The sequence below is a fragment of the Capsicum annuum genome, chromosome 9, assembly GCF_002878395.1.
Source record: "Capsicum annuum cultivar UCD-10X-F1 chromosome 9, UCD10Xv1.1, whole genome shotgun sequence".
NCBI classification, from domain to species: domain Eukaryota; kingdom Viridiplantae; phylum Streptophyta; class Magnoliopsida; order Solanales; family Solanaceae; genus Capsicum; species Capsicum annuum.
Window position 1 is genome coordinate 145017450 of NC_061119.1, and position 23562 is coordinate 145041011.

A 23562-nucleotide genomic window follows, 5' to 3' on the forward strand; every position below is an offset into this window, starting at 1 on the left:
GCATGGATGTCCCGGTCCATAGGTGTGAGAGGCTAGCGTTGGATGGTTTTAGGCGGGGTAGGGGTAGGCCGAAGAAGTACTGGGGTGAGGTGATTAGGCGGGACATGGAACAGTTACAGCTCACCGAGGACATGACCCTAGATAGGAAGGTCTGGAGGGCGCGAATTTCGGCAGAGGATTAGGGCCAGTTTGGGTCGCTAGTGTAGGGAATTACTTGGTGGGGGTTTTATTCCTGTTATGATTCCGTGTTCCGTGTTCCATGTTTTATTACGAATCTGTGTGCTTTCCTCTGCTTTCCTCTGTTTTATATTACTTATGGGTGTCGTATTTATGTTATGTAATCTGCTTCTGTGCTTTACTATGTGTTTGTGTGGTATCTCGTGCCTTGAGCCGGGGGTCTATCAGAAACAGCATTTCTACTTCATCAGAGGTAGAGGTATGGACTGCGTACATCTTACCCCCTCCCCCAGACCCTACTAGGTGCGAATACACTGGGTTTGTTGTTGTTGTTGTTGTTGTTGTTGTTTTTGGATTCCATATCAAACATATCCATAGCATACACAAAAAATGCATTCAAACTTTGTACTTGTCATTGGTGTCACGTCTCAAAACACCAAAAAGAAATAAAATTTGTTACTATAAAAAATAAATCTGATTATATTTATTTGATCTATTATTTTATTGACTTTGTTAGAATTTACATGAATTTAATAACTTAATATATCTACATGACATAATTATGATAAATTAGTAGTTAGAAAATTATTTTATTAACAACTATTGATAAATTTAAAATTTATAATAATTTAGGAAATTTTTGTGAACTTATCAGTTACAATACAATACCTTACTATCAAACCAAACAATAAAACTATCATTAAACAGCAGTGAATGATACAGTCTATCCAAACATTGTATTGTATTCTATTGTACTATACTATACCACACCATACAGTACCGTACATTATGAAACCATAACAAACTACTATCCAAATAAAGTGTTAGGAGATTGATTTCTACTATCCTTGCAGAGGAGCATAGTTCTATGTACTTCATACATTTGGGTGGAACCAAGATGTATAAAGACTTAAGGCATCATTATTAGGGTGATTGGAGGAAGTAGGACATTGTTGACTTAGTGACAAAGCATCAAAACTGTAAACAGGTTATGTATAACATTAAGAACCTAGTGGCACACTCAAGAGGATGCCTATTTTAGAATAAAAGAGAGAAAGAATAACTATGAATTTTGTTGTTAGTCTTCCCAAGACATTGAGAAAATGTGATTCCATTTTGGTAAGTGTTGATTGGTTGACCAAGTTTGCACAATTTTATTCTGGTGCAAGTAGATTATAATGCATCTAAGTTTGCTAAGATTTATGTTAAGGAAAATACTAGGCAATACAGGGTTTCTATCTCTATCATATCAGATAAAAATATATAGTTAACCTCTAATTATTAGGAAAACTTTGAAAAAGAGTTAGGTACTAGGTTGGACCTAAGTACAGTCTTCCATCTGTAGATTGATGGGCCATCACAGTAGAAAATTTAGGTGCTAGGAGATATGCTTCGGGTATGTGTAATGGATTTTGGTGGTCATTAGGACTATTTCTTGCCTTTATGTGAATTTACATGCAATAACAGTAACCACTAAAGCATTGATATGGCTCCATTTGAAGCCTTATAAGAGAGAAAGGTAGATCACCAATTGGGTGGTTTGATGCTATCATGGTAAGACCTTGCAATACTGGTATACTGAATGAGTCATTAGAGAATGTGTTATTTAACCAAGAGAATTTGGTTGAAGCTCAGAATAGACAAAGGAGTTTGCAAACAAAAAGGTGAAAGATGTTTATTTTGAGAAGAATGAAAAGGTTTTTCTTAAACTTACCCATGAAAGGTGTGCATTTTAGAAAGAAGGTTAAGCTAAGTCTGAGGTATATTAGACCATTTTAAATCTAGATATAAATAGGGTTTGTAGTTTATAGGTTGGATCTACCTCTTAGTTTGTTAGGAGTTCACTCGGTATTCTCTGCCTCAATGCTCAAGAAGTATCACAGGAATAGAGATTACATCATCCATTGGGATTCATATTTTTTTATAAAGAACTCTCTTCTGAAGAAAAACTTGTTGCAATACTAGATAGATATGTGAGGACGTTAAAAACTAAGGTTATTTTGTCGATGAAGTTTCAATATAGAAATTGTCCAATAGCTTGGGAGATAAAGGCAGACATGCACATGCACTATCCCTATTTGTTAATCGATTTAGGTAATCCTTGTTCATTTTTATCCCATTTTACTATTTTTAGGGGATGAATGAGTGTTTAATTGGTATCTAATTTAATGATCCAAAATATCACTAAAATGGGTTGGTGTGTAATTTTCAAACTTAGCCTTCCCCTAGAAAAAAATTTTGAAATTCATGGCTAGCCTAGTTTTAGGCAAATTTTGGGTGTTGTGTGGTCTAGGGATATCTAATAATTCTTGGTTTGTTAGTTATTGAATTGAGTATATTTTATGTTAGATGACAAGTTTAGGAAGTCATAAAAATTCTAGTTTGTTAAACTGGGTTAGCAAAACTCTGATTATAGAAATTTTTGTGAAAAGGTTAGTACAAGACATCAAAATTTGGAAATAATATTCTAAAATAAGAATAGCTAGGAACTGATTTAAAGTTTGGTTTAAGTACCACTATAATAGTAGAATTTTCTATTGCAGAAGCATCACCGCAGTGAGAAAGCAAGTCGCCATAGTAAAGGTTTACTGGTGTAAGTGTCATTGTAGTGCAAGGATTTCTGCTCTAGGGACAAAGCTATCACAACAATGATGGTTAGGTAGTTTATACCCAGATAGGTTAATTGTCCCTATTCCTAGGGGTTTCCCATCTTTAAGGTAAGGTTTTTCTACCATTCTAACTTATGATTACTCCATTAAACCCTTAGAATTTTAAGGATCATAATAATGGTAAGAAGTAAGGGTTTAGCCCAGGGCTGATGAACTAGTGAGAGTTGACTGTGAATAGTTGGAATTTCACTTGTGATTGGTTGTAGGTTGTTAACATTCACTTCCTAGCATAGCCTTCTTCCTAGTAATCATGAATTATAGAAAATGTGAAAGAGATTAAAGGATAGAAATCCATAAAATGATTAACTAGGCTAAGTTTATGTGTTAAAACTAGAAGGTTTGGATTTTAATGTCTAGAAGTTAGGGATGATGCCTTATTTGCTGTTTATAAACGAAGAATGAGTAGAACTTGCAAAAAAAGGGGAAAGCATTGGCCGAATATTGCATTTGGACAAGGATACTAGGTAGTCTATGGTTTAAAAGTAATTAGAGTTTTTATTTTACTCTACATTTATATTTAAGTTAGATGATTATGATTAGCCTTCGGGTATACTTGTTATTATTGGTTATGTTGTTGTAAAATTAAGTCCAAATGATAAACTTGAAATTATAAGTGTTAATAAATGGAATATAAATGATTATCGTGCTTTGAGCATTACTGTTGAGGTTTTTACCTATTTAGATGATATTAGGATCGGGTGCCACGCCAGTGCAGATATTGATATCTTTTCTATCAGTAATGGCAACAAAGTCGATATGGTATATGGACTGAGCTTATCTTCTACAGGTTATGACTATGGAACCCTTCCATCCATAGTATTTGTGCACACTATTTTTAGGCATGCATTGCAGATATCGTTACCTGATTGTTTGTTGTTGACTGAATTTCTTAAGTGTAAGTGAATTGATATGAATAACTTGAAAAGAATTGATATGAAGAGGGTATTTAGTAGTTTTGTAAGGTGATGTAATCAATAATATGGATTGATTATAAGTTATGTCTTGATTCCTTCTTGCTTTTATGTAACTTATTTATTTGCATTGTTTAAGTCGGTCAATGATGCTTACCAGTACATAGTTTTTGTACTGATACTACGTGTGTTCTTCTTTTTATTGAGTGCATAGTGTGTTCCGTCTTTTAAGGCTAAACCTTAATTTTAGCTTGTGATCGGCAACTTTAATTTAAGTGTGAGCACCATGTCCGGGAAACCATTGGATATATATCTTGATCATGTCCTCTATTGTACTATGAAATTTCAAGTTCTTAGATTCGATTTGTATTATAATTCTAGACATAGTTTCAATTAGCAATTTTTGTACGGTGACTTTTGCCTCTCGAGAAGATGTACTAGTTATAGATAATTCTAGATTTTTGTTATCGTATTGGGTTATTGGAGACATTAGACTATGTAATGATTTTGCATGTTTTTAACTATAAATTATGGTATTTGGAAAGGACTTAGTAAATGTTAAGCTTTATGTTTAATTGTTTGGGCTGAGGGTTGGGTTGATTGGTTCTCCCACTATAGAGTTTGATGGATGCCACTCACGACCATTTGGGTCATGACAGATGTGGCATCCTAGTACAAACATAAGTGCACTTGGTCCCCCAAGTAGTAAAATGGCCTTCACGATCGAAGTATAGATCCCACAGGGACTTGAGCTCAGCAACAATCTAATTCTAGTATTACTAAGAAGATTAAACAAGTGCAAAAGTAACCAATAACGCTTGAAATTTGAAAACATAAAGTAACCATAAATAATGAAATAATATAAAGTGCTTGAACTAATGGGGATAAATCCAGGGTCAAGGTACTCCAAACAATCCAACTTAGCTATATAATTTTGTCAGTTTAGTAAAATATCTTGGTTGTTGATTCACGAGATTGATAACTTAAATAGGGAATGGCCATACTCTAATCTCTATCTAACTTAGACCCACAACTACATCATTGAGCGGGGATGTGAGAACTAAGTTAAATGCATTTATATTTCATCTTGTATATGAACCAAATGGGGTTAATTAGGTATATTCCTAACCTAAACACAGTAGAATCCAACAAGATCAACTAGAATAACACATAACTCAAGCTAGTAACACTAGTTTTCTCGTCTAAACTCTAAGTGATCGTTTTCATTACAAACTTTTTTTAAATACACTATAAACATTATAATACAGTAATTTAACACTTGTGTGCTTAATTATACGGATACCCACTCAATACACACACAAGAATTCCTCAAAATTAGGCTAAATACATAGAGATTATAACACTTAGGTAAATAAATCTACCTAAGATCATCACCCCAAACTCAAAGACTTGTCCATCCTTAAATAGCTCTTTACATTTAGCATCATCTAAGGAAGACTCCAAAATTAACACTACAACAAGCAAGACACTTGATCTAGCACTACAATGACTACACAGATAGCAGTTCTATGTCAAGCATGTCGCATCCACTTAAAAACTTATAAACACTACTTCAAAACATCCTTACCTTAGTAATTGACTCCACCAAGTTAGCAAAATCATATGAAGTTGGTGAGGGTAAGTTGCTAGGGCCCGATTTAGTTCACCAAGCCATAGAGATGGTGAACATGATTTGTGATAGATTAAAAACCGTTCAAAGTCGCCAAAAGTACTATGCGGCTATGAGGCGTAAGGACTTAAAGTTTAATATGGGCGATTAGGTATTCTTAAAAGTATCTCCCATGAAAAGAGTGATACGGTTTGTGTAAAAAGGGGAAGCTTAGTCCCCGATATGTTGACACTTGATTATGAAGAGAGTTGGCAGTGTTGCTTATGAATTGGAGTTGCCTCCTAGTATAAACTCCATTCACCTAGTTTTCCATGTGTTTATGTTGCAAAAATGTGTGGGTATCCTTCCTTGGTTGTTCCCTCGGAAGATGTTGGTATCTCAGACTCTTTATCCTATGAGGAGATCTCGGTAAGGATCTTGGATCGGTAACTTCTCCGATTGTGAATGAAAGAAGTGGCTTCGGTTAAGGTTCTATGAAGGAACCAAAAGTCCGAGTAAGTTATTTGGGAGGTAGAAGAGGAGATGTAGACCAAGTACCCGCACTTATTTCCCATTTTGGAAGCTTGTGATAGAGGTATGTGTTAATCTCCTTACTTTCTATTATGTCTTTGATAGACAATCGAATAAAATCTCTAATGATTGAAATTGGTTTATGTCTTTGTTAGATAATGGATTAAAGTTCCCAATGTGTGAAATGATTGGTGTCTTGTTAGACCATGGATTAAAGTTCCTAATAGTATGAAATGATGTGTGACTTGATGTGACAGGCTTAATCTCTAGTACTTTGAATTGATTCATGATCTTGACAAATGGTGGAGTAAAGTCTCCAATGCCTTGAGTTGATTGATATCCTTGAAGAGTTGATGGGATGGAGTCCCTGAGTTATTAAATGAGCAAGTATTAGATAAATAATGAGTTGGACTCTCAAGACAAATAAAATAAAATGGTTGATTGATGACGATCATGATATGTGTTGTGTTGCATCATTGTTGTTTTCTTGTTATAACTCGTGTAATGGTTGGTTTGATGCATGTTGATGTGCTAAATTATGTTCATACTTTCCTTATCCATGATTCATGGATGAATGATTCAAAGTGGGGGAGAATGAAATACCCGAGAATGGACCTTGCAAAAATTTTAGTTAAATGGCAATGATCATGATATGTGTGTTATGTTGTATCCTTGTTGTGTGTTATTTCCAACTTGTGTAAGGACTTATTCGGTGAATATTAGGGTGTTAACTTTTCTCTATACTCACCTATACATATGGGAAAGAATTGAAACACTTAGACTTGAACTTTTGAAGAAGACAACAAACTTTTTGATGTCTCTGGAGTGGATAGGTTGAGGGGTACTTGAGTCGTACCCTAGGTCACGACTCATACCCACCATGCCATCCCCTTTCATATCCTAAGCAGTATATTAAGTTAACATATTGTCCATAATACGATAATAATTCCTTCATCTTAACCAAGCTTACGAGTCGTATACTAGCAAACTGTATAGAGTAAAATCTCAAACCTAGAGTGGACTATTTTGGTCACGAGTTGAGCTCACGATTGGAGGGTGAGTCATACCCTTAGTTATCAATCAAAGGTACTTTTTCATACCCACAATAGTGTGGTTGACCTAGGAGAAGGCTAGGTTACAAGTTAGGGTACCACTTGTACCTTAGGTCACGATTGCCAAGTGAACCGTGAAGGGAAGTCGTACCCCTACACGTGTGTGTTTTACACCTTTTAACCAAGGAACTTTTGGTCATTTCCCTTGCCTAAAACCCTAAAACCTCTTACTATATAAGTCATGGTAGCTTCCCAAGTCTTTATTTGTAAGACTTAAACATTCCAAACACTCAAAAAGGCTTTTAGAACAAGATTGGAGGCTATGATTTAGAGGTGTGCATCTTGTGGCAAAAGGAAAAGGTCAATTTTTTTGGTGATTCAAGTTGTTTAAGGCATGTATATCTTCCCCTCTTTAAATAACTCTAAACTCATTTATTTCACACTTGTATTAGTAAGTGTACATGGTGGTTTTGAATCAAATGAAAAGGGTTTTGCTACCTAACAATGAATAATAATGATTCTTATTTGTACTTATGTTGATACATGTTATTGATGGTAGATTGCATATTTGGATACTTGTTGAATGTATTTTAACATGAGGTTCTTGAATAAACCTATCCTTGATGATATCTACCATGAAAATGACCTTGTCATAAGTATGCACAGCCGGTGTGTGAAAATGTCTAAGTGAATTGTCTAGTCAATTATTGATGATGTATTGAACTAGGGCAATGGCCTAATAAGTATGAATATTTGATAAATGTTTTGATAAGAGTATTGTGAGCCATGTAATGTGTAATTGATGATCTTTTTGAGCTAATGGCTAATAAGAGAGTAAAGTCCCTTAATATAAAGATGAACTTGAGTGGTGTATTGAACTAAAGTATGGTATGAGAATGCTATAGAAATATGAATGTCTTGTGAAGGTCTTGAGGACCATAAAATGAATTATGTGACGAATTTAATGAAGGTATTGACTTATTGAAATGGTTGAGCAATGAAGGCTCCCATAAGGACCATGGGGTCTTGTATAGAGATTAAATTGGCTAAATGGTTAAAGTCACTAAGTGTTATGTTGAATGTGCGTTAATGCATAGATAAGAGGGTAAAGTCCCATATGTCAACTAATGATGGTGTTGATGGCTTGAGGTTAAAGTCCTTTTCCTTATGTGATGGCTTGAGGTTAACGTCCTTGCCCATAATATGGCTTAGAGTTAAAGTCCCTCGTCCAATGAAAATGCAAGGTAAAGTACGTTGCATAAGAAGAGTTGTTGAGGTCAAAGTACCTCACCTCATGAAGAGGCTTGTGTTAAAGTCCACATATGGAATGTGGTTAGAGTCCCTTGTCTAACAAACATGCATGAGGTTAAATTCCCTTGCCTAGATGAATGTGTGTGGGTAAAGTCCCTTGTTGAATGATGAATGTGCGTGGATAAAGTCCCTTATTTGAATAATTGTGAATGTGGTTAAAGTCCTTGGCTAATGAATGTGTGTGCATGGGAGGTGGTAGTCCTCTGTAACGCCCCAAATCTAGTATCCGGAATGCTACACGGTGCTTATGACCCCGAAGGATCATAAGCTAACCTATGACTGATATTTGTATTTGTATACTGTATGACATCATGTAAAATACGGAAATAATAGACTGAAACATGCCATAAGGTTTAAAACGGATAAAACAAACTATCTGAGAGTGTGGTATATCAATACCAAAACATGAACTAAAATAAACTGTCTGAACATACTATAGTCTGAGAGCCTCTAAAATTGAACTGTCTGAATAAGTAGTTGATGGGACATGTCCCCAACTAACTCCAGCGACTGAAATAAATTAAGTAATAAAATAATAAGGAAATGATCATGTCCTCGAAGGATGAGGACTTACTGGTAACTCTGACTGCAGAGACTGGAATGCTACTAATGCTTTGGAGCTCATGCTTCTAAACCTATGGTATAAAACGCCATAGCACAAATGCGTTAGTACGATTGAATGTACTGGTATGCAAGTGAGGTAGGTTGAATGCAAGGGGCTTATATGCATAAACAATAATAACTGACTGAATAACATGAATGTGAGAATACATGCATGAATACGAGAACTGTAACTGAGATCATGACATCACTGAATCTGAATACTGATAACATAAGTTTCATATGACTGATACACTATTATTTGAATGATTATGTATGACAGTCCTATTTCTGATAGAACTAGATGAGTTTCGTACTGAACTGGGTGACTGTATCTGACAGTCCTGAATTCTGTAAAACTATCTGAGTTCTATTACTGAGACTAAAACAGAGATTGTAACTGTGGAAAGCAGTCATCTAACCGACATGCTCTAAATAATGCAAAATAGCTGAGTTATGGTCTGTAACCCCAATTGGAAGGGTGTCAATACCGCACCACTGGTAAAGATAAGTTGTAAGTGATCCCTCATCTAACAAGTACTCTAAGAAGAACGGTGGGACCCTTATCTAACAGGTTAAGCCAACTCATCAACCCTCATCTAACAGGTTAGATGTCTCAACCTACGCTGACTACGTGGTTTTGGAGTGCAAGGATTGCTTCCAAGAATCACACCCTCTACTCGCAGGTGAGTTCCCATCTTTGGGCTCACTCGGTGCTAAATCCTACTCCCATCTGATTAGACACTGAATTAATTATAATGAACTAACTGGACTGAGTTTATTGAGTTCCATTAACTAATGGAGTATCACTGAGATTTGATAACTGACTGAGATTACTGAGTTTTCCCGAGACATGAGACTGACTGAATTCTACTGAACATGGCTTGACTGAGAGTATTTTGAAAACTGACACTGGCTCTAGGCACACAACTAAATTGTTGGGTACAAGTATACCCAGGACTCAATAGCATGAAACTGATAAGACATGACACTACCTGGACTCACGACCATAATCAACAATCCATAATACAATCATTGGGGAATTTCATGAGGCACTTGATTATTATGGTTTGGTACATAAATAGAAAAGCATATAAACATGTCATAATTTCATAGGCTAATCTCATGAACAATCCATCAAATAATTTCAATGCATAACAATAACATGGAAGTCATTTTGAACATAAGGGTAAAGCATAGGTTCATCATTTTTGTCACAATTAAGTCATAAGGCATATTTCTTATTCTCTTAGGCATTTTATCAAATACCTTGCAAGCATAACTCTAAGCTTAGGCATGGATATTTAATTAATTCATCATGGTTGCATAAATCAACACAATTTACTAGATTTCAATCCACATGCTAGCATATATTAATGAAAAATATTTAACGATTCCAACTTGGGCATCATACACAACATCAACATGATCATAATCAATCCACAACATAAACATCATAATCTATAATTTAAAATTGGATTCTTGGGCTTCATGGACGAAAGGAATCCATGAATGAATACTTGACATACCTGGGTAGATGATTTCTTGAAGACTAGAGGAAGAAAGCTTGAGTTCTTGACTTGGGATTAAGAACCTAGGGTTTCTTGTTCTTGGGGATTGATCTTTAAGAGAAACTCTAATTTGGTGTTGTGAATGAATAATGAAGTTATGAGCTATGGTCTAGTATAATTAGGTGTTAAAACGGGTGGAAAAGACCCAAATACCCTTTTAAAAATGGCTTAAAATTGTTGAACGGGATCTGCAATAGCTTGTGCGATGGTCCGTCGCACTTGAGCCAGAATAGGGATTCACTACCTTAGTAGCGACAGCTTAGAAGATGGTTCGTCGCTAGCTCAACGGTCCATCAACCAATCCATCACACCATAGCTAGAAGATTGACTTACTGCCTTAGCTGCGATGGTTTAGGCGATGGTCCGTCGCTAGCTCGACGGTCCGTCAACTTGCCCGTCGCACCTGGGCGGTTCTGACAACTCTCAGTAAAAAGTCCATAATTTTCTACTTTGATACCAAATTTGGACGAAATTGGTATCGTTGGAAAACTAATTCAATTTTCCACATGATAAAAAGTCGAAATTGGGGAAATTCTAACTGATTTAAACATTAATCATTTAGGAAGTCATCACTAACTCTTCTGAAGACTAGATTTGACTTAAATAAAGTTCGAGGTATTACATCCTCTACTGCATGTCTAATGAATAAATAATTGCGAATGATGACGAGCCTTGATATGATATCTTAATTAGTAAGTGATATATCTATTTGTATGGATAAGTGTACGAATGAGATTAAATGTGATTTATTGTCTTGTTGTTGAATGATGATGTTATTTTATCACTTATCTTTGAGTCAAATGCTAGCGTTCCAATCCCTAACCTCTCCGGACACTACATCCCAATGCGACGTAGGGCTCAGAGCACCTTCTTATTTACCTGCGCAGTAATTAATAGATCGAGGCTGTTCGTGCTTGACTTGAAGCGGTGAGATTCCTTACTTCATAAGACGTCATCTCTTGGTCTCTATCATTAGACTTAGTCTCTTTAAGATTTGGTTTGGCTATATTCGGGGGCTTGTCCCAATATATACACTTATTGACTTCAGTATTGTATAGAGGTGTTATGAACAACTATGAACTTAGGCATAGTTGTCATAATAAAATGTTGACTTATGTTATTATTTTCGCTATTCTGATATACGAGTTGGAGTTCCTTCGACTCCTATGGTATGTTGAGACGCTTAGGTTGGGTTATCGTGGAGACCTCCGATTTATGTAAGCTTGAGGTGCCCATACAACATGGTTCGAAGTTTGGGTCATGTCAAAACAGTGAATATCCTTCACCAATTCTCGTTTTTCCTTATCCAGACTCCCCATGGATAACCTGCTAAGAGCATCAGCAACTATGTTAGCTTTACCTAGATGGTAGTGAAGACTCATGTCATAGTCCTTAAGAAGATAAATCCATCTCCTTTGATTGATGTTAAGCTCTTTGAGAGTGACCATATAATGTAGACTCATATGATCCGAGTAGCTGTCCATGTGCACTCTATACAAATAGTGCCGCCAGATTTTCAACGCAAGCACCACGGCTAACAGCTCCAAATCATGAGTGGGATAATTTCTCTCATGTACCTTTAACTGCCTAGAAGCATAGCCTATCACCTTACCATGCTGCATCAAAACACAACCAAGTCCCACACGGGACGTATCACAATAAACTACAAACCCATCAGTGCCTTCAGGCATGGTCAAAATCGGAGGCAAAGTTAGCTTATCCTTCAGCTTCTCAAAACTACCCTCACAAGCATCGGACCAAGAGAACTTTACCTTCTTTTGAGTCAACTTAGTCAATGGGGCAGCTATCGTCGAGAAACTTTCCACAAACCTCCTATAATATCCAGCTAAACCTAATAAGCTCCAAATGTCAGTTGGAGTCGTGGGTCTAGGCCACTTCTTAACCACCACAATCTTTTATAGATCCACCATGATCCCTTTACTAGAATTAGTATGGCCCAGAAAAGTGACAGCGTTCAACCAGAATTCACATTTAGAGAATTTGGCATTAAACTATTGTTCTTTCAGATCTAAAACACAACACAGAGGTAATTGAAATGATCCATTTCACTCTTAAAGTACACCAAAATGTCATCAATAAACACAATGGCAAACAGATCCAGAAACTGACAGAAGACCCTATTCATCAAATTAATGAATATCATAGAAGCATTGGTCAAATCGATCGACATCACCAAGAACTCAAAGTGCACATACCGGGTGTGAAAAGTTGTCTTAGGGATATCCGTCTCCCTAATCTTAAGCTGATGATACCCAGATCGAAGATCAATCCTAGAAGAGAATTTGGCACCCTGCCACTGATCAAACAAGTCATCTATCCTTGGGAGAGGATATTAGTTGTTAACCATCACTTTATTCAACTGTCGGTAATCAATACAAATTCAAAAGAAACCATCCTTTTTACGCACGAATAACACTGGTGCGCCTTATGTGGACATACTAGGACGGATGAAGCCCTTATCCAAAAGATCCTTAAGTTTCTCCTTGAGTTCCTTCAACTCAGTCGTAGCCATTCTATAAGGGGGAATAGAAATTGCATGGCTGTCCGGAACAAGATCAATCCTAAACTCAATTTCCCTATTCGGAGGAACACCGGGAAGGTCATCAGGAAATACCTCAGGAATACATTCACCACTAGAACCAAATGCACACAAGCACCCTCCAAGTTAGAATCTATAACCAAGACCAGATAATAGAGACACCTTTTAGAGATTAATCTCTGAGATCTAAGATATGATATAAACTTCCCACAAGAGCTAGGGAACCACCCTTCCACTCAATAACAGTCTCATTAGGAAATCTAAAGACAACCCTATAGGTCCAATAATCTAGGGACACATAGCATGAGTGCAATTAATCCATCCCCGAAATAACATCGAAATCACCCATATCTAATTAATACAAATCCACCAAAGTCTCCTTACTACCAACAAATACCATATACCCCCTGTAGACTCTTTTAGCAATCACACAGTCACCTACCGGAGTAGAAACAGAAAAAGGATTCGAAATATACTCTGGACGAAAACCAAAATGCACAGCCACAAAGAGGGTCACATAAGATAGAGTAGGCCTCGAATTAAGTAAATAATATACCTTGTGAGAAAAGAGTTGAAATATACCTGTCACGATTTTCGATGATATCTCTAACTCCTATCGAGTATTAAAAGTATAAAGATAGTTCTGACCAGCTCCAAAACTAGATGGTGTACCCTTTGGTGCTAGAGCCAAAGACAAAGCAACCAAAACATTATTCACTCCTGAAGCGATCTTACCAACCGAAAAGTTTCTAAGCATATAGACTGGTGACCATATTTGAAGCACCTATCCCTCCTCATCATAGAAACATGATACAACCATCCATAGAACCTACAAAAAGGACATGATGAAGTCGACTGAGCCTCACCTGCCTAAGATTGGGCACCCTGTGCCCTAAAATTATCTTCACCCTACGGGTATTTGTCTCTCAATGGCTTCGGGTAGAGAGTAGTAGCTATGGAGAAAGAACCAAAACTCTCCCACTTATTCTTTAGCCATTTACTACCATCTCTACCACTTTGTTGTTGCCCACCACCTTGCTCAGAAAACCTAAACTTCTTTTACTGCCTTTCCCCTATCTCAGCTTATTTTTTCTTTTTCTCATCCACCTGTTGCATATGAACAACCAACCTAGAGATATCCATGCCCTTGATCATCAATGCAGTCTTGCTTTCAAGGATAAACTCACGAGACAATCCTGAAGTAAACTTCTTCATTCGAGCCCTCATATCAAACACCATCTCTGGAGCATACCGAGACAACTGGTGAAAGTTCAAGACATACTCCTTGACTGACATCTTCCATTATTTCAAATTAACAAATTCCTCTATTTTTGCTTTCCTCAACTCTTAAGAAAATAAGTGGTCTAGAAATACATTAGAGAAAGTCTCCCATAGAGATGACTCATGAACCTCACCCCTTGCCCTATCCCATTTCTCATACCATTGGTATGTCATATCCTTCAGCTGATAGGCAGCAAACTCTATTTTTTCTACATTCGTGACATGCATAAACCTGAATATCTTTTTTATCTCATCTAGAAAATCTTGAGGATCCTCCTCCACCATAAAACCAGTAAAAGTTAGAAGGCTTATCCTTATGAACTGGCCAACCTTTGTGGCCTCAGAAGATGGAATAGTAGATGCACCACGCTCAGCCTAAGAAGCTACTAATTGAGCAATCATATGAATTGACTGAAGAAACTCTGCATTCGTCGCGTCGACCTACGGAGAACTAAAGAGAATCGATGGAACTCCAGGAAGATAAGAGATTGGACCCCTAGATCGAGTATGGATTCTATGGGTAAGTGTATCCCATCAACATCGTCCCCAATTGGGACAAAGGAGTTTTCGTGCATATCAAATTATCAAGGCATGATTTGAGAAGTGAATAAATAGGGATTAGAGAAGATTACAGGACTTTAGACTCTAAGCTTGAAAATAGAACACAAGAAAGAAAAGCATTCCTAAAATCCTTATAGCCTCTCTCTTATGAGTGTGGTGCACTACATAATCTTAAAAGAGACACTACTCGACAGAGCTTTATGGACTCCCAATTGACCATGACCCTAAAGCTCTAATACCAACTTGACATGACCCGAATCAGGTCTTGTCGTGATGGGCATCTCAAATCTAACCAGGATCGAGGACCACCCTCGATACCCAACCCCACCTTTAAACACGTACCCTGAGTCAAATGAATTTTGAACATATAACAAGATAGCATATTTATAAATATACTAACTTTAGGATAAGTCTATTTCCTAAACCAAACCAACCAAGTCAATCAGTCTAATAACTAACTAAACCAAGACAATAACCCAATATGTTTATATATATAATCTAAAACAAAATAGAATAATTATAACCAAACCATTTATAGCCAAAAACCCCAATATATATTCAAAATCCAAAACCATACCACAATTATTCTACAAAAACCAAACATAAAACATGTCTTTAGTTGGAACTAACAATAAGGGAGAGTAACATGCCTTAAATTACAAAGATGACGAAGATAAATCACCCTTGTAAGCCCCAAATTGACCTTATTGAAGAAACCATAGCCTTCCTTGACCTAAGAGCCTTGAGAGAACCTAAGAGAGTTTCTAAGTATTTAAGATTAGAATAATAGGGTAAATGATGTCCCAAGAGTGTTATAAATCATGGGGCCAGAAGGTTAAGAGGGGAAATATCCAGATTACTCCCAACTTAAATTGTATAAAACACCTGTAGTACGGTATGACTAGCTACCCAAATTGTACCCAAGGGTATGAGTGGTACCCTTATCTCATACCCATGGCCTCCTCTTGGACCCCAACACTGTCTAATATATGACCACCAAGGCCAGTCCATACCCAACCATACTACAAGTACCCTTAATTCGTACCTTAGGCAGAATAGACTTCTCTAGGTAAAACATAGGGAAACATACGATTGACATCATACAACTAGTACCCTAACATATAACTAGTATGATCTATTCGTACCTTAGACAGAAACCAACCAACCTACACTAGTTAACATACAACCAAGGCGCACCAACCGTACCTTAGCATACGACTAGTACCCCCTAGTTGTATGATGTCCAGAAGCCAAAAGCTCAGAAAATTACTAAGGATCAAAATCCAGGGTATTTCATAAGCGTAAGTGACTCACCTTAGACTTGAGTAAAAATAAAGACTGCAAGATCATAAAACATAGATAATGAAGTGAATGAATAAGCTTAGTGAGACACAACACTTGGTTTCTAAAATCTTTACTTTTATTCTTTCTTATGAGAGATTTTTTTAACCGACATAAACCATGTGAGCTACGATAGAGTCCAACGTCTTACCTATATTGGGAAGAGTTGTTCTACCTTTACCATCAGAGTCAAACCTGAACTTAAGTTATCACTATACTTCATCCATATTTGGAAAAATCTTAACCTGAAGTGGCACGTAGTTTTTAGGAATTTAGGATACGCTCATTTGCATCCCCTTTTCGATGCTAAATACTATTCCCATGGAATACATATATGCCCATACCTAAGTAATGCACCTTAAATAGCATAAGGGTCTATAGTCTAAAATCCAATTATACTTTTCTTTTACTTTAAATCATACTTAAGATGAAAAATTTATGGATTTCAGGTGTAATACCCCGCATTTTCGTGCTAGAATTCTAACCATTGTTCCTGTGCATCTAAGCTCTAATCCAAGTGATAATCACATGAATACAAGTTGAATGATCATTATCCTAGTCTATAGAGTAGTTTAGAGGTAAAAAATATTCATAGAAATGACCTAGAACAAAGTTGAGCTAAGACCAATTGATTCATCCAAAGTTTGACATTCAATTCTATAAGGGTCAACTTTAAATGTGAATATCTCTTAATATACATGGAATTTTTCATCCTAAGACCTATCACATTGTATATAATTGAATTATCTTTCCAACGATACAAATTTCATCAAAATCCAACACCCGAGCAAGGAGTTATGGCTTTGTGAAGTAGAGTGTGTCGCCTAACCAATCTCACATGGCTACTAGAAAAGGTGTGCGATAAGCAATGCGGCGCATACTTAAATATGTGCGATAAGCAATGCAGAGCATAATTAAATATGTGTGAGAATCAATGCGGCGCATACTTAAATATGCGCGATAAGCAATGCGTCGCATATTTAAATATGTGCGATAAGCAATGCACCGCATACCTCACTTTCAAGTGCAAAAAACACCCCTATATATGTCTATAACACGGGATTAAACTCCCATAACACCAAAATAAGTTTAGTTCCTCTTAAATCACCAAGAATATTCATTAGGGTTTCTACCTAAAAATTCAAATATCTCAAGATTCAACCATGAGTTTTCAATAATTCGTCGAGATTTGGAATCCTCATTTCGAGGGCTACAAGAAACACTCATTATTTTCATGAATAGAGTCCCAAGGTCAAGAGTTTATTCAAACCTTCAATTTTAAGGTATGTGGGGTTTTCAACAAGAACATCCTTTCGTTCTTGTGCCCAAAATTTGTATTATTTTACAAAATATATGATTTTACATGCTTTGATATGAATTTGAGATAGAAACTATTATCCTATGTTCTTGTTTAAAATACTATTATATTTTTATGATGTCTTAAAGATAAATTCCTTGAGTTTTGATGTTAATATCATGTTTGAAGTTGAATCTCTAGATTTTCATATGAATGATACATGTGTGCTACATAAAGTGTGAATCTTGAAATATTTTTCTCAAGTATTGATATATGGGTTTTGAACCCTATTTGAGAATTATGATTTTTGTGGAAGTAATGTGTTATGCACACCTTGAGATTTGAATGATTTGACCTTTTGGTCTTGAAAGAGTTATTTTTGAACTCGAATGAGAACAGAAATCCACATTTTGATTTATTATGAAAAAGGGGTAGCATGATGGCTCCCGTTGTGAATTGCTGAATTATTTTGTGGTGGATTTTCTTTAAAAAGATCTGAGCTAAGTCCGAGAGTAGTCTTTAGCACCGAGTGGGAGGTATAGCTGTATTGGTACTTCCCTAAAACTACGTGCCATTGTCGGAGCCAGAATTGAGGCTGATTATATATAGTGATCACTAGTTTTTGGATTTGATACTTATAGTCCTACTCTGATGGCAAGGATAGGACGGCTCTCCCCAATGTGGATTGTACATTGGACTCTATATGGCTCACATGGTTTATATCGATTATGAAATCTCTCAATATGTGTGTGTTTATTCTTCTATCTAATATGAAAAGTCTTATTCTTCTATCTGAGATGAAAACATATTTATTTGAAAGACTGAGTTTGAGAAAGTCATTATTTTCAAAAGATTTAATGAATTGGTTGCTTTGATGATTTGGAATCGAGATAGATGTGAATTGAGATTTATTATGATGACTCACATGTTTCACTCAATATATTTTACTCTCTTATGATTATGATGATTTTAATTCAAGCTAAGTAAGTCATTTATATTAGCATGCATAATTTTATAAACTATGATGGTATTAAGACATTATTTTATATATGCATTGCACCCCATTTGCTCGGTACGTTTCCATAGTACTGACCCACATATTCGTATGTGGGCTATATTTTCTCAGAATGTAGGTACAAGGTATAGTGTACATCTTCAGATCCAGTCAGTTCGCGACATCCAGTCATCAGGTGATGAGTCCTTTTGATTCAAGCGCTTGAGTTAGTTATATAGTTCGAGAAGTATTGTATTTTCTTTATTCAGTCATATTGAGTTAGGTTAGTCGGGAGTCATGACCCGGCTACCTATAGTCAGTACTAGTAGAGGCTTCATAGACAGTCAGTAGAAGTTGATGCATTTCATTTTAGTTATGGTTGTAAAGGTAGAATTAAAATCTTGTAACTTTAGTATTGTATTGATCAAATTCAAAAAGAGTTATTTTCTGCAGATTTGCATATATATTTGTACTTCTTATTCAGTTACTTATAAGATGTGTTAGTAGAAGAGTTAGCTTGGGGTCACTTGTGACCCTAAGCACCGTATGACGTCTCGGGACCCAATTTTAGGGCATTAAAAACTTCGTATCAGAGCACAGAGTTCCGGTGTCCTAGGGTGTTTGTGAAGCCGTGTCTAGTAGAGTCTTGCGGAATAGTACGGAGATATCTGTACTTTTCTTTGAGAGGCTACAGGGCATTTAGGAAATGTCTCCATTCTTTCAAGTCTTAAATCATGCTATAGAAAAGTTCTCCAAGAAACTTATACAGATTCTCATCTTACTCTAGCCAGGCCATCTCTACCTTATTTCTAAGGTATCAAAAATAGTTAAGCTTAAGTCTCCATAGATAGTTATGGGATTGTAAGAGAGCTAGAAAGTTTCCCATCAGTGCTTTTGAGTTTCGAAAACTGAAGTGCTTTGTCAGGCCTATAGAAATTGTGCACTAAGCCCGAGTCAAATATGCTTTTAAATTTCTCCTCAGAATCTATAATGATAATCTATACTTTTCTATCTATGTACTATTCTTGAGGTAACATGTTCGGCAAGTTCCAATTTCCTCCCCAGATAATGCTTTATATTTGCTGGCAGAAGTTTCATAAAGTAGCTTGAGAGGAGCCTTCTAGTGTGTTATAAGTCCTTCAAATTTAAGTTATGCCCTCGTTCTTATAAGTTATTTAATTAAGACAGAGTAAGGTGTATTCTTAGATCATTGAATATTATGTGTTAAGTTTCTATCTCTTGTATTATGTAATCTTATTATCATTATATTTGTGAAAAATCAAAGTCTAGTGATGCCGTGTGGGGCCTATTTTTATTCACTAGCATAGTTGCTTTGTTATTCATCTAATTTTCTTATTCAAAACACAAAACCAAAGTCTAGTGAAGCCGTGTGAGGCCTATTTCGATTCCCTATCAACTTGTTGTTTATCTTATTGTTCTTGTATTGGTTAAAAGTTTAGGTTTAGAGGTGTAGTGACAAGAAAGGTGGTAAGGATAATTTATTGAGTGTATGTATAGCCGAATCTTCTTTTTGCATATGATCGAGTTAGTAATAAAGTGATATATCCTTGTTTGTTAGTTTAGTGAAAGTTAGAGAAGGAGATTATTAGTTAAGGTGAATTGTTGTTTGCTTGAAGTATGAAAAGAGTTATTAATGGTATTTGTTGTGCTAGGAAATTATAAGTTTTGATAGAATTACTTGGTGGTTGAGTATTGTTAATTTAGGCTTTCCTGAGATTGCAAGAGGGAGTTTAGTTGAAATTTATAGAGCTATGAAAGTAATTTAGGTGTGAAGATGGGTAAATAGTAATGATGTGAAGAAGGAGGATGTGTTAACAGATTATGAATAAGATAGGCCATATGATTATGATCGATTGTCATTATGTACTAGTTTTTCTTAATGTTATGTTCTATAGTTTTGAAGTAAAAATTGTATGTGAGATTGGGTTGTAAATCATGTTTAGCTCTAGACATTAAGTTTGAACAGTTGATGGTTCGGTTGTTGATACTAGTTATATGGAGGTGATCTAGTAGGCCTGAACAGTGTATGCAAGAGTATAAGATCATGTGTTCGTAATTAAGTATGGTGTAGAGGTGTGCCCAAGGTGCTATGGGGTTGCATTATTTTTTAGGATTATTGCATATCGTGTGGTTAGTAGTAACGTTGAGTTGCTAGGTGGAGAAAGGCTAGTTAGATAATTTATGATGTTCTTGATAGATAAGTTAAGGAGTTATGATTGAAGATGTTAAGCCTTTTTAGTATGATTATTATTCTCACGGTTTGAAAAAAATATATATAAGAATAGAGGTGTGATCTTGGTAGGTTATGATTATGTGATTAGAGATGTAGGTATAGTTGCAAATGAGAGTGTAAGTCTTTGATGATGATTATTGAAGCTAGAAAGTTAAGGATGGCATATGGATAAGTTGTTCAAGAATGAAGTTGGTAAGTTCAAAATCAGTTTATTCTTGTAAGTTTAGCATTTATGTGTAGATAATAGAATGATGAAATTATGGCTTAATCTCGAGGATATAGAGTAGACCATCACGCTTAGAATACCAGCTTTGATCTAAGGGGGAGATGGTTAGTGAAAAACCAAATCGAGTTTTGAGAATTAGATTGTGATACATGTCAATAATGAGTTATGATGAAATAGTGATCCCTTCTTACTCTAGAGTATTCCTTGGATTTCAGTCATTACAACACTAAATCTATCACTTATTTGACAAATCCATGCCACGGTCCTATGTTTATACCTATCATGTGTGCTTAAGCCCATTCTCAGTTTCTAGCAAGCATATAACAGCTTCACTCTGTGATTTGAGTTATCTCTTATGAATCTATGAACTCTAGTCTTATGTTGAATAGCTAATGATAAGTATAAACTCATGTTTCAGAGTATGACCAGTTTTTAAACTAGTGATACTAGTGAAGTTCGCATTATATCATGCATGTCCTCAGCTTAGATTTCTTTAATGAATCCATGCCTTTGATATTTTATTCCTCAGGACAAAGATAAGTGTTAATGTTATGTATTGCAGTTTTCATCCTTCTAGTTCATATGTGTTAGCCCTTAGGTGACCTCTTCCTATGTTAAGATAGTGGTGATGATAGTGGATAAGCAATGGTTTATATATGAGAGAGTTGATGACCCTCATTAAGAAAGATTATTTATGCTTTTCTATCTAAGGCCAAAGTGTGAAGTAAGATTGAGGCCAAGTCTTTGATACATGTCATGGTTAGTTAGAAATTGTGTGTATGTTTTTAAGAATAGTGCAAGAAAATTGTTGTTGATAAAGGTTTAGAGAATGTGCGAAGTATGCCTTTAGGGGTATTTGCCTTAAAGTTATATGTGATTTTTAATGATAGGCTTTAATGTCATGTTGGGTGTAAGATGATGAATGCAATATGCACTAGTGAATCCATATCAAGAGTTTTAAAATATTCATTGAAGTGTTATGCTTAGGGTGTGAGCTCTAAGAAGATATAGAATATTGAACCTTATGGTTTAGACTAGTATTGTGGTTTGGCATGTTATATCTTGTGATTTAGTGTTAGGCTTGATCATGGTGAGAGAACTTAGTTTAGTTTAGACCTTAGTAGAAACATTTCGCAGTGCCAATGTGAGAATTATAAGTTAAATCAAATGAGTATGGTATTTAAGGGGAATAGTATAGTTGAGAGAGCATTTGAGAAGTGATGCTAAGCTTGAAAGTAAGAAGTGGTGTTGCCTACGGCCTAGCAATCCTATCCTAGTTTATGAGTTATATAATTATATTCCATTCTATAGAGTTATATCAATGTTGTAATTCCTTAGTCAAATGTCTTGTTCAGAGCATGCCCAAAATTCTTTGCTCCCAAATGTCAATAGAATTTCGTAGAAAAATGCTGAAGAAATACTCCATTTGAGAATGGGTAGTCAGTATGATCTAGTCCATATAGCCTGTAATCTAGTTTAGCAAGCAAGGAGATAAGCTCCTATAGATTCTTAATTTTCCATCTAGTCTTACTATCCGCAGTCTTATACATATGTACATTCCAAGAGGCAATATGTTTGTGTCCAATTAAATTATGAATTCAGCTCAGTTTATGCATCAGTTTCAGTTTCAGATACTAAGTCATGATTCAGTTTGTAAGTATCCTGTGTAGTATCACAGTCTCTTCCTAGTATTTTCATCAAATTATTATCATTCAGGGATGAACGATCCCAAGAAGGGGATGTTGTAATACCCCAAGTTTTCATGTCATAAACCTCTCATCCTTTCTCATGAGATCAGATCCAGTGAAAAGTAATAGTTACTCATAAGTTGACACTTTCGTTTCCATCTTAGCCATATAGTTATTTTTCTTGAGGATTTATGCACTTGCAGACCAGTTCAGTAGCTTATTATTCTTGAGATCCAGTGATTCAGCTCTATCAGTTACACATGATAACTTGAAGACTAATATTCCACTGTGTTTCATGTTAATTATCCATATTCGAGGACGAACGTTCCCAAGGGGGAGATAATGTAATACCCCGTATTTTTGTGCTAAAATTCTAACTATCGTTCCTGTGCGTCTAAGCTCTAATCCAAGTGATTCTCGCATGAATACAAGTTGAATGATCATTATCCTAGTCTATGGAGAGTTTAGAGGTAAAAAATATTCATAGCAATGACCTAGAACAAAGTTGAGCTAAGACCAATTAATTCATCTAAAGTTTGATATTCGATTCTACAAGAGTCAACTTCAAACGTAAATATCTCTTAATATACATAGAATTTTTCATCCCAAGACCTATCAAATTGTAGATAATTGAATTAGCTTTCCAACGATACCAATTTAATCAAAATTTGACACCCGAGCAAAGAGTTATGGCTTTGTGAAGTAGTGTGCGTCGCCTAACCAATCGCACCTGGCTACTGGAATAGTGTGTGATAAGCAATGCGGCGCATACTTAAATATGTGCGATAAGCAATGTGTCTCATATTTAAATATGTGCGATAAGCAATGCGCCGCATACCTCACTTCTAAGTGCCAAAAACACCCCTATATATGTCTACACGGGATTAAACTCCCATAACACCAAAATAAGTTTACTTCCTCTCAAAATC